Source organism: Pleurodeles waltl, chromosome 6 (genome assembly GCF_031143425.1).
Source record: "Pleurodeles waltl isolate 20211129_DDA chromosome 6, aPleWal1.hap1.20221129, whole genome shotgun sequence".
Taxonomy (NCBI): domain Eukaryota; kingdom Metazoa; phylum Chordata; class Amphibia; order Caudata; family Salamandridae; genus Pleurodeles; species Pleurodeles waltl.
In genome coordinates this window covers 389,408,541-389,420,622 of record NC_090445.1, presented here as the reverse complement: position 1 = coordinate 389,420,622, position 12,082 = coordinate 389,408,541, and the positions used below count along the sequence as shown (strand labels likewise).

The following is a 12,082-nucleotide window of genomic DNA, read 5'->3' as shown; positions in this document are numbered from 1 at the left end:
TTCCTTTGTGGTGAAGCACTGCTGTCTGATGAAGTCACAGCTTTGCGCTTGAACATTTTGGTGGCAATTAGTCTGAGCCTACTGTGCCGCAAATCCTGCACAAAAAAAAAGGACATTAATTAAGGTGAGGAACATTATTTAAAGTTGTTTTTTATGCTATTGAATGCAATCTACCAGACAAGACTGAGCTATCTCTTGGAAAATGTAGCAAGCAATTACCTGGGCCTTTCTGTTTGATCTCACACCTGCCTGTCGATGTAACACTGTCTAAGATGTCTGCAATAGAAGAAAAAACATGGTTACAGCACATGCTTGTGTTCAAGATGTACTGCAAGGGAAAACTACTAAATATTTACCTGGTCTTTCTGCTTGTAGTCACGTCTGCCTTTTCTAACCAATGTTAGAACTGTCTAAGAAGCCTGCAAAAGAACAAAAAAAAGGGTTTAAGAATGTTTTCATTTTATAATGTACTAGGTGCATCACAAGTGAAATATACCAAATAATGACCAGTACTGTCTGAGATGCCTGCAGCAAAAGAAAAGATGGTTAACAGTTGGTTACATCATGTTGTCATATTATAATGTGCCAGGTGACCCAGATGGGGTACCTACCAAATAATTACCTGGTCCTTATGCTTCTACACATGTCGGTCCATTCAAATCTTTAACTTGCTCGGTCCGACAAACCTGTAATAGAAGCAAAGGTGTGGATCATGAACGGGATTTATGTAGAGACCCTTAATCCCACCTGGAACGTCTACAGATTTACCTGGTCTTCCTTGGTACTCACGCCTGCCTGTTCAAATGCAAATGGTGACTGGCTGTAATTGGAAAGAAGATATTTAGCTTAGGCTATATTAGTTACAAAAACATTATGCATGACAGTTCCAGAGCAATTGAGTAGTTACCTGGGCTTTCAGTTTAGATGAACTCTGGTTCCATATTATCGTCTGTTTGGAAACCTACATCATGCGTTAGCCCTTCGATGATGCGGCCTTTACAGGCCTCAAGTTATCTGCTCAGCCACTCGCTATGACTAATCGGATTTATAAGGGTGAGCCATTTTTAGGCCTACTGGCTCGTTCTGGCAAGCGGACAAAAAAAAGTCTTCTGTCCATTCAGACAGTGAATGAGCAATGAAAGTGCCTTTACGTCTTCTTGTTGTCTTGTCACATTTGCTGTGCATGATGCAGGGAGCGACGTTGCAAGAATGTTGCAACTTGCGCGCTTGCCAAAGGGGCCTACGCGATGGGGGAAGGAAAGGTGCGCGCGCGCCTTACAGGGAACATTGCCCGCGGCCTTTAAACGCTGTTTTCATTGACTTCAATCCAGATTCAAATATTAGCATTTTCTGCAATAGGAGAGCACGACTATCGCTCTAAAAGGCTTATTTGCGCTGAGAAAGTGATAATGCATATAAACAACTATGAAGTATGACAATGATGGAAAAGTTGATAACAGCACATTTTCTACTGTTCTGAAGCATTTCCTAGCTCACTAACCATTCATTTTGAACATAAATATCACTTGCTCCCTTGTATGCTAAAGTACGCCAAATGATGTTTAAAACACTCCACGCGGCCTTTAAACGCTGTTTTCATTGACTTCAATCCAGATTCAAATATGAGCATTTTCTGCAATAGGAGAGCACGACTATCGCTCTAAAAGGCTTATTTGTGCTGAGAAAGTGATAATGCATATAAACAACTATGAAGGATGATAATGATGGAAAAGTTGATAACAGCACATTTTCTACTGTTCTGAAGCATTTCCTAGCTCACTAACCATTCATATTCAACATAAATATCACTTGCTCGCTTGTATGCTAAAGTACGCCAAATGATGTTTAAAACACTCCCCGCGGCCTTTAAACGCTGTTTTCATTGACTTCAATCCAGATTCAAATATGAGCATTTTCTGCAATAGGAGAGCACAACTATCGCCCTAAAAGGCTTATTTGCGCTGAGAAAGTGATAATGCATATAAACAACTATGAAGTATGACAATGATGGAAAAGTTGATAACAGCACATTTTCTACTGTTCTGAAGCATTTCCTAGCTCACTAAACATTCATTTTCAACATAAATATCACTTGCTCGCTTGTATGCTAAAGTACGCCAAATGATGTTTAAAACACTCCCCGCGGCCTTTAAACGCTGTTTTCATTGACTTCAATCAAGATTCAAATATGAGCATTTTCTGCAATAGGAGAGCACGACTATCGCTCTAAAAGGCATTTTTGCGCTGAGAAAGTGATAATGCATATAAACAACTATGAACTATGACAATGATGGAAAAGTTGATAACAGCACATTTTCTACTGTCCTGAAGCATTTCCTAACTCACTAACCATTAATTTTCAACATAAATATCACTTGCTCGCTTGTATGCTAAAGTATGCCAAATGATGTTTAAAACACTCCCCGCGGCCTTTAAACGCTGTTTTCATTGACTTCAATCCAGATTAAAATATGAGCATTTTCTGCAATAGGAGAGCACAACTATCGCTCTAAAAGGCTTATTTGCGCTGAGAAAGTGATAATGCATATAAACAACTATGAAGTATGACAATGATGGAAAAGTTGATAATAGCACATTTTCTACTGTTCTGAAGCATTTCCCACCTCACTAACCATTCCTTTTCAACATAAATATCACTTGCTCGCTTGTATGCTAAAGTACGCCAAATGATGTTTAAATCACTCCCCGCGGCCTTTAAATGCTGTTTTCATTGACTTCAATCCAGATTCAAATATGAGCATTTTCTGCAATAGGAGAGCACGACTATCGATCTAAAAGGCTTATTTGCGCTGAGAAGGTGATAATGCATATAAACAACTATGAAGTATGACAATGATGGAAAAGTTGATAACAGCACATTTTCTACTGTTCTGAAGCATTTCCTAGCTCACTAACCATTAATTTTCAACATAAATATCACTTGCTCGCTTGTGTGCTAAAGTACGCCAAATTTTTAAAACACTCCCTGCGGCCTTTAAACGCTGTTTTCATTGACTTCAATCCAGATTCAAATATGAGCATTTTCTGCAATAGGAGAACACGACTATCGCTCTAATAGGCTTATTTGAGCTGAGAAAGTGATAATACCTTACCTGCGTCCTGAAGATGTCCTTCCTGCTCGTCAGCGGCAAAGAGTGACCCTGTCCTCGCGCTGTGTCTGTTTTGTAGACGCAGCGCGGACGTCCTCTCTGCCGCACGATGCAGGGAGCGACGTTGCAAGAACGTGCGCGCTTGCCAAAGGGGCCTGCGCGCTGGGGGAAGGTAATACTGGGGGGCCTTTAAGGAGCCCCAGAGTGCATGGAATCATACAACAAATGCTTGCAAAAGCCTTGGCGTATGATTAAAACATGTTTGATACCAAACATGCCCATGTTCAGAGTTATCATTATGTAGCTGGACATAGGAAGTGACCTATGTCCAGCATACACATAAAATTGTGTCCCCGCACTCAGGAAGTCTGAGAAAATGGGCCTGGAGTTCATAGGGGCAGACCTCCCCTCCCACTACCAGCTACACTAGTTGGTCTGCTAGTGACTGCGAGATCCTTTTAGGAACCCTCCCCTGAGTCTAGAATATCATTATCTGTCTCAGTGGGGTCAGAGACTTCTTTTTTCTCCTCCTCCTGGTCAACAACTTGTTCCTGGTCATTCTGGAGGAGGAGGCCTAAGAGCAGACTCTTGTTTGGAAACCTCCCCATGTCCAACTTCCTCTCTGCACACAGTCCCTTCAATTCCTTGAGGGTCAGGTTCTCATAAGGAGTTTCCATGACCATAGAGCCATGTCCCGCTGTAGACACAGTGTTGGTTAGGATATTGTAGTGTGTGCCTAACCTACCTGACCACTAGTCTCTTAGAAAGAAGTTTACAGCAAGGGATATGCCTATAACAATCGCAGTTACCACCAATTTCAAATTGGTGGTAACCCATTCCCCAAGAGACCCCTTCCCCTTTGTGAATGCATGCAAAAACATTTTTGAAGAGCAGAAAGTGGTCCCATGGAACACTGACTACTCTTAAAAAATGAAAAGAAAACTTTAAATGTTTCTTTTTTAAACGCATTCCGTTTTCCTTCAAGGAAAACGGGCTATATTTTTAAAAAAAGCAATCACAGACGTGGCGTCTGCTGAGCCCAGCAGGCCACCATCCATGTGATTGGAGCCATTCACAATGGCTCACAGATTGTGACCTACCTCATGAATATTAATGAGGTAGGTCTATTTGCGCACTCTTACAAATCCTTATATGAAACTCCCGGAGTTTCATAAATTCCAATAGCGATTACTTAATTGCAAAGAATCCCTATTTGGTAATCGCTATTGGAATTACTGATACATCTGGCCCCAGGTGACAGAGTCATAAGGCAATTGCAAGTACTTACCCCACCGCTGCACCGCCAATGTAGGAGGCTGACTTGATGTGTGTTGGGTATCTATGGTACTTACACCTTATACTAGGTACAGGTATCCCTTATTAGTGTAGTGTAGTCAATATCTAGAAGCCAGGCTCTCTAGAGGTAGCTATGGATGAGCAGCCAAGGCTTATCTAGAAGATATGCAAAGCTCATGCAATACCACCGTATTCACACTTAGTACTTAACACACATGAAAGAAAACATTCAGAGTTAGAAATAAAGGTACTTTATTTTGGTGAAACAAATACCAAAAATAACATAGAGACTATGGTGGTCATTATAAACATGGCAGACTGGACCGCCACATGGGTGGTGGCGGTCATTACCGCCAACAGCATGGCGGTCCAGACTGCCATATTCTGAACACAGTAGTAAACTGGCTCCAAAGTCATCACCGCCAACAGCATGGCGGTCCAGACTGCCATATTCTGAACACAGTAGTAAACTGGCTGCAAAGCAGCCAGTTCACTACCACCTACCACCAGGCCAGATTTGACTACCGGGCCGACTGTCGGCACATTCAACCCGGTGGTGGAGGCCGAACTGGCAATTATATTTTGATCCCATTTCCACCAGGGATTTCCTGTGGAGATACCCTGCCGGGTAATCCCTGGCGGAAAGCATACGGGTGACAAGAATAACCATTCCTGTCACCTGTATGTGACACGCAAGGTCGCCGTTGCCACCACACCTACCCATCCCCCAAGTCCTAAGATCCACCTCCCCATTCCCCATCCCGAATCCCTGAATCCTGACCCCACCAACCCTCCATCCCCAAAACCCAATGTAGGCCCCCCAACTCGACCCTCACCATCCTCCACCCCCCCCCCACCCCTACATACAGGTTACCCTCAAACCCCAAACCCCCACATCCACATGCACCCATTCATCTACATGCACACACTCATACATGCACTCAGACACACATCCCCATACATACACTCACACACACCCCCATGCACTCACACACATCCCCTATGCATACACTCACAAACACCCCACCCCCCTTTACTTTCAGACAGCACTTACCTCTTCCGTTGCGTGGCTCCAGGAGGAAACAGGCCCCCTGGATGCTGCTCCGCTGCCATCGCCACCTCTCCATACACCACCACGCCTATAACTGCTTCATTATAGGCATAGCTGTGCATGGTCTGATGTGGCGCTGAGGATGGAGCAGCATCCACCTCCGCCACCGACTGCCATCATGGCGCATGGTAGCCCTCACCGCCATTAATGGCGGTGAGGCTTCATGGTTCATTATTTGGTTAGATGATGGCTCCCACTGGCTGTCTTTCATTGACCGTTGGCACGGTTGGTGGTGGGGCATCCCGCCAAGTTCATAACAGGGGCCTATATTCCCTTAGTAGATAAGTAAAACACAAATTATATACACTAGTATGCAGAAATAGGCATAAAAGCAGTTACAAAATAGTGCAAAAGTGAAAATCACAATAGTTGGAAATGGGCCTAGGAGGAGCACAAACCATATACTAAGAATAGGAGCCCCTGCTAACCCAGATGAAGGTGCAAAAGGTGAACCACTGGTGAAGAAGAAAAGTCAGCACTGCACCCAAGAACACGAAGTCGGGCTCCTGGAGGATGCAAGTGATGTCCTGAGCTGTATGGAGGAATACAGTCAGCTTTGCGTTATCGGAGTCTACCAAGTATTGGCACATGCAAAGCTCGCTTTTAACAGAAAATGGCACTGCCGGGGACCAGGAAGGACCAGGTAGACTCGACTCAGGATGGGAAGTCAGAGGGGACCCTCAGCAACTCAAAGAGCCGACAGAAGACCAGGCAACGCACACAGGATTCCCACAGAATGGGGACAAGAAAGTTGCAGAAGAGGCCCATGTAGCACTACGACAAAGGCTCCCATGCCACTGTAGAACCACTCAGAAAGCTCTGCATAGCAGGATAGAGTGCTGGGGGCTAGAGCTTCAAGATGACTGAAGATCTTGGAGGAAGGATGCCAACAAGCCTTGCCAGTTGCAAAAGATGTATTGCAAAGGGGTTCTGTCTTGCGTGGGTAAACAAGGTCTTACTTCCAGCAAAGTTGGATAACTGGAAGAGAGGATCATCAGGACCACTTTAGTCTGCCACCTGTGATGTAGGATCCACACAGCTGAGCAGGAGAGGGTATCCATGCTGCTGGTCATCGTTGCAGTTGGTGCCGGCAGAAGAAGGGGAGTGCCTACTTCACTCCAAAGGAGATTCCCTCATTCTTCTGATGCAGACTGAAGACTGGCTGTCCTCAGAGGATGCACGACCAGGAAGTTTTTGCAGTTGCTGGAAGGAGCCGAACATACAATGTTGCAGGAGGCGTCTTGGTTCTTTTTTGCAGCTTGTAAGGTCCTGAAGAGTCCAGATGCAGTTTCTTTGGTCAGAAGTCAAAGCGGAGGATGCAGAGGATTCCTGCTGGAGTCTTGCAATCCGAATCTGAGGAACCACCCAAAGGAGAGACCCTAAATAGCACTGAAAGGGGGATTGGTCACCTAACCACATAAGCATGTTTCAGGTGAGGGCTCTGACATCACCTGCTAGCACTAGCCACTCAGATGCTCCCAGAGTTCCCTTCCAACTTTGATTCCAAGATTGCAAAACCCAGGGACCTCTGGAGAAGCTTTGAGCACCCCCCCAGGGGTGGTGATGGACAGGGGAGTGGTCACTCCCGTTTCCTTCGTCCAATTTCGCACCAGAGCAGGGACTGGTTTATGCAGCGACAGCATCAAATGTGCCCTTCAAAGCATTTCTAGTGGCTTGGGGAAGATACCCCTCCCACGTCTGTACGACCTATTTCCAAAGGGAGAGGGTTTAACACCCCTCTCCCAAAGGAAATCCTTTGTTCTGCCTTCCTGGGCTTGAACATTTCAATCAACAGGAGGGCAGAAACCTGTCTGGGAGGTGGCAGCAGCTTGGGCTCCCTGGAAACCCTCAGAAGGCTGGAATGGCAATACTGGGGGGCCTTTAAGGAGCCCCATACAACTAATGCTTGCAAAAGCCTTGGTGTAAGGTTAAAACATGTTTGATAGTAAACATGCCATTGTTCAGAGTTATCATTATGTAGCTGGACATAGGAAGTGACCTATGTCCAGTATATGCATAAAATGGTGTCCCCACACTCACGAAGTCTGAGAAAATGGGCCTGGAGTTCATGGGGTCACCTCTGCTAGTGCCCTCACACACAGGCACTTTGCACCCTGCCATCTGGGCTGGAAGGCCTGCCATAGGGGTGACTTATAAGTGACATGGTGTAGTAAAAATGGCAGTGAAAGGTTGCTTGCACCTCTTCACGCAGGCTGCAATGGTAGTCCTGCAGATGCCTTTACATGGGATCCCTATGGGTTGCAAAATATATGCTGCAGCCCATGGCGATCCCCTGGAACCCCAATGCCCTGGGTAATGAGGTACCACATAATATGGACTTATAAGAGGGCATCAGTATGCCAATTGTGGGTGAAACACAGAGTTTTGGGAGAGAGAGCATAATCACTGTGGTCCTGGTTAGCAGGATCCCAGTGAGCACAGTCAAGCACACTGACATCAGGCAGAAAAAAGGGGGTAACAATGCCAAGAAAGAGGATACTATCCTATAGTACCATAGTATGCAAGTGGCCAACATGACCGAGTGATGTACTGAGCTGGCCACCCTCTCTGTACATATGTGAACTGTTGAAATGTAGATATTGATTTTTTGTACAGTCATTGTTGGTCTATTTGTGTCCCTTCTCCATTTATTCCTGAACTACTGGTGAGACATGTATTGTCACCTACATTTCTCCCATTCTTTAGTCTGTTTTCACTTTGTGCACATCTCATACTGCAACATTGTCTATACATACATGGACATAATGCAACTCGTGACTTTATGGAAGATGTTTACATCTCCTTCTCCTGCCAACTTGATAGGTACAGTTCCATTGTCATTATGTGTGAGTTGTCATACATTCCACACACACATGACATCACGCCTGCCACACTACTTGTGTTGTCTTCATTAGACCTCCCATGCGGTATTTGCAAGTATGTGTGGGTGTCTGGAAGCAGTCCATCCAGTATGTCCATTGTACATGTGTTTGCATTTCTTCCAGCATGGCGCACCCTAGGTAACTCTTCCCATGATTGAATGATATTGAGGTGTCACATCATCTCAGTGCTGGAGAGTTCATTAGCCACTTGCAACATATATGGTAGGTCTACTGCCACTCTGTTTAGTATTGTGTCTCAGGCATATTTCATCAATCTGGGCACAGTAGCACAACCCACACCTGATGTTGGAAGCCACACCATGTATTGGACTATTTTTTGTGTTTCTATCATGCACTTGCTCTGTCATGTGGGTGACAATGGGTGGTGTGTATTGCTTTGTGCTGTCTGATGTCTTTGTACAAAGCATACTAGGAATACATGCTGACACATCAAGCAAACCTGTTGCTACCTAGAACATACAACCATACATCAGTCTGTACATGTTTTCCTAGATTTGGTCTAGCCATATGTCAGAATATGAGATTTGTGTGGCAAGTCTGCACTTTATGTATATCGTGAATCTTTGCTATTCTGCCTACATTCAACCCAGTTGAATATGTGGTGGTGCACTGTCCCAAAATATCCATGGATGGTGAATATGGGTCATGTGTGTGGAGAGTGATTCTGCACCCATAGCTACTTATTTAGTCATGGGAACCAATTGCACACTCCACAGCCAACGTGTGTGTGCAATGCATGAGGTACAGTCTACTATGTGCCAGGTTTGTGCACATTGGCAGTGCTGCAACACAATCCCATGGCTACAGTGTGGAGGCTCAGCATCAGACATTAGTTACAATCTCTGGGCATTTACTGATTGGCCACAGTTCACAATGATGTACTACCCTTGTCACACATGTACTAAACAGGCAATTCTACTGTCACCATGAGTTGTGACAGTATTCTGTTAGTACATTACTTGATATCCATTTGTTGACAGACCCTTTCTCATGCCTACCCCTTGCATTCATTCTGTTGTGCATGGTGTTGTTGTGGTGGATGGACTAGGTATTGGCACCTTGCCCACTTGACGGGACAACATATGTGGTGGTGGATTGATCTAGACCTTCAGGATTCACATATCCGCAAATTGCATGTCACTGATATTTGAGATGGTGGCAGTAGACTCACTCATGTCACAAACGTTGTTGCTACCATACTGGTCACCATTGTGTTACCTACCTGCTCACTGAAGTTTGAGTCACATTCCAATGGTGTATGTAGTTGACCAAGGAGATTCAGATGCAAAGTGATTTATTAGTGCTATTTACAAAGCAATGTTTAAAGTATTGTAGTTAATTGTAGAAGTTCTCCACAATGTGGAGTCTCCTACAAACTCTTGCAGCAGTGTTAATTTGTCTCTTCACAATATCTGTTCCATTGTCATCCTCGTCCTCGCTGGGTACATCATCCTGTTCCTCCCAAGGGATATTGTCCGGACCGAAATGCTGTGCAGGATTGCACATGCCAAGATGATCTTGCAAACAAGTGGTGGAGCATACAAGAGGCTTCCTCCTGTCAGGACCAGGCACCTAAACCTGGATTTCAGGAGGCCAAATGTCTTCTCCACCACATTGCAGGTTTTCCTGTGTCTCTCGTTGTAGGCTCGCTGTTCCACCATTGTGGGACTGGCAAAAGGGGTAATCACGCACAGCTTTATGCTGTATTCTTGGTCAGCTGTAAAGGATAGAGAGGCGATGTGTTGGTAAGTGTTGATAGTGGTTTGGAACATCCCATGGTAGTTGTACTTTTTAGCTGGAGAGGGGACACATACTTGCTTGTGGTGTAGTGTATGTTGCTGTTCTTGTGAAATGTTTTTTTGGACTTTGTTAATAGACAAACTTGGGCAGTTGTTCAAGGGCCTGGGAAATTGTAATGTTGTTCCCAAAAGTGATGGTCATGATTCATGTGCATGTGTTGCGTAGTCTATATTTAAAGCAGTGTTCTAGTCTTACATGTCACACACCACTTCCTAGCAGCACAATGGTGTCAGATGTTGATGCAGCATAGTTACCCTACAAAGCAAGACTGTTCCATCCATTTTACCATGTTACACTATGCATACAGTGTGACACTTAGGGGTATATTTATGGACCCCTAGTGCCATCAGAGTGTCACTTTTATTGAAGGTCCGATGGTGCTGTGCCCATATTTAAAAGGTGGTGCTATACCACTTTTTGTAGCTTGACACCACCTATTGAATATGGCCCCTCCACATGCAGCCCTTTGCGTGGAAGGGGCGTGCAATGAGTGTTGCTGTGGGCATGACACAACAACACCCATTACAAGTTCTCACTGCCTCAGACTTACGAGTTTTCATAAACCTGAGGCAGCGCCAAAATCTAACCCCACCCCAGGGGTGGTGATAGCATGGCGCAACGAGGAGGAATACTTTTATTCCTCCTCATGTTTCGCTATTTTAATGTGTGCTGCATTCTGCAGCACTCATAGTAAGAGCAAAATACCAGACATGGTAGATTATGTGCGGGAAGGTGCCCCTTCCTGCACATAAACAATCACAGTCCTCAATGCAGACATCCTTGCATGACGGTGTAAGGATGCCTGCGTTGGTGCTGGTGGCTAATTGTCGTGCCAGACAGGGGACAACACAGGAGTGTGCTGTATTCAATTCATCCCTGTGTGTGTACATGACGGAGCGGGGCACTGCCAATTTTGGTCATTTTCCATTACTTATGGGCCCTAGTAACCCTTCGTGGCATATGGTGGTTGTGCAAGCCATCAAGTGTATGGGAGTGTGTGTCCCGCATTTTAGGATGATGTAATTTATTGCAGAACTATCCCCTAGCTCCTATTACATGGTTTCTGACAGACAATTTCTACACATACACAGTGCAGGCTTTGGGAGGGGACACAGCTATTTTTCATAAAGGTCCCTTAGTACGGTGCATATAAAGTCAGGTAAATCCACTATACACCTACCGCATCTTACTAGGTCGTCCATGAATGTTAGTGTTTTTTTGCACACACAACACCAAGGTGAACCATTCCTGATAGTTGGAACAGACATGGTGTTCTTAAGGGATACCAGGTGTGCATGTGAGGTGACACTTGAGTACGTGCTATTCCATTTCTCATGATTCAGCCCCATGGTCTTCAAAGGCACATATTTTTGTATACATTTGTGTGGGACACAGTGCAGCAGACAGGTGTATATGCACACTCCAGGTGTGTCAGGTATGTGTAGCTGATGTATAGTTGGTTATGGCAACACTTGGGTGGCATAGGGTTTAGGTTCTACCCAAGGCTTGACACCATAGTTTACGTGAGACTGTGCCCATGTGTTACTTCCTCAACATGGACATAGCCTATGCCATTGACATGCCTGTGCACTTCTTTGTTTGGTGTAATGTACGTGTGTGATCTGTATTTAGCTGTCAACCTGTGGACACTTGTAGCGGTTTGTGAGCAGCTTCTGTATGCAAAGGAGACTTGGCTCCACCTCTCCACACATGGTTTGCCAGTCAGGGTGTTGCCGTGTTATGTAGATTTGGGTGTATGTGTTTGTGATATACAATGTGTACAGTGTAGTGTGGTATGTGGCTTATGTGTTGTTGCTGTACATCTCTGTGGACCTGCCCATGTGTATTTCTTGTTGTGTTTG

The 12,082-nt window shown here is 44.9% G+C and overlaps 1 long non-coding RNA gene across 1 annotated transcript; it reads right to left on the bottom strand.

Annotated features, from left to right (window-relative positions):
* Positions 1–219: 219 nt before the first annotated feature.
* Positions 220–673, bottom strand: LOC138301941 (uncharacterized). Its single transcript, XR_011205178.1, has 3 exons — positions 623–673; positions 357–419; positions 220–276 (listed from the first exon to the last, which is right to left on the bottom strand). It is a non-coding gene; the product is annotated as an uncharacterized lncRNA (long non-coding RNA).
* Positions 674–12,082: the final 11,409 nt, after the last annotated feature.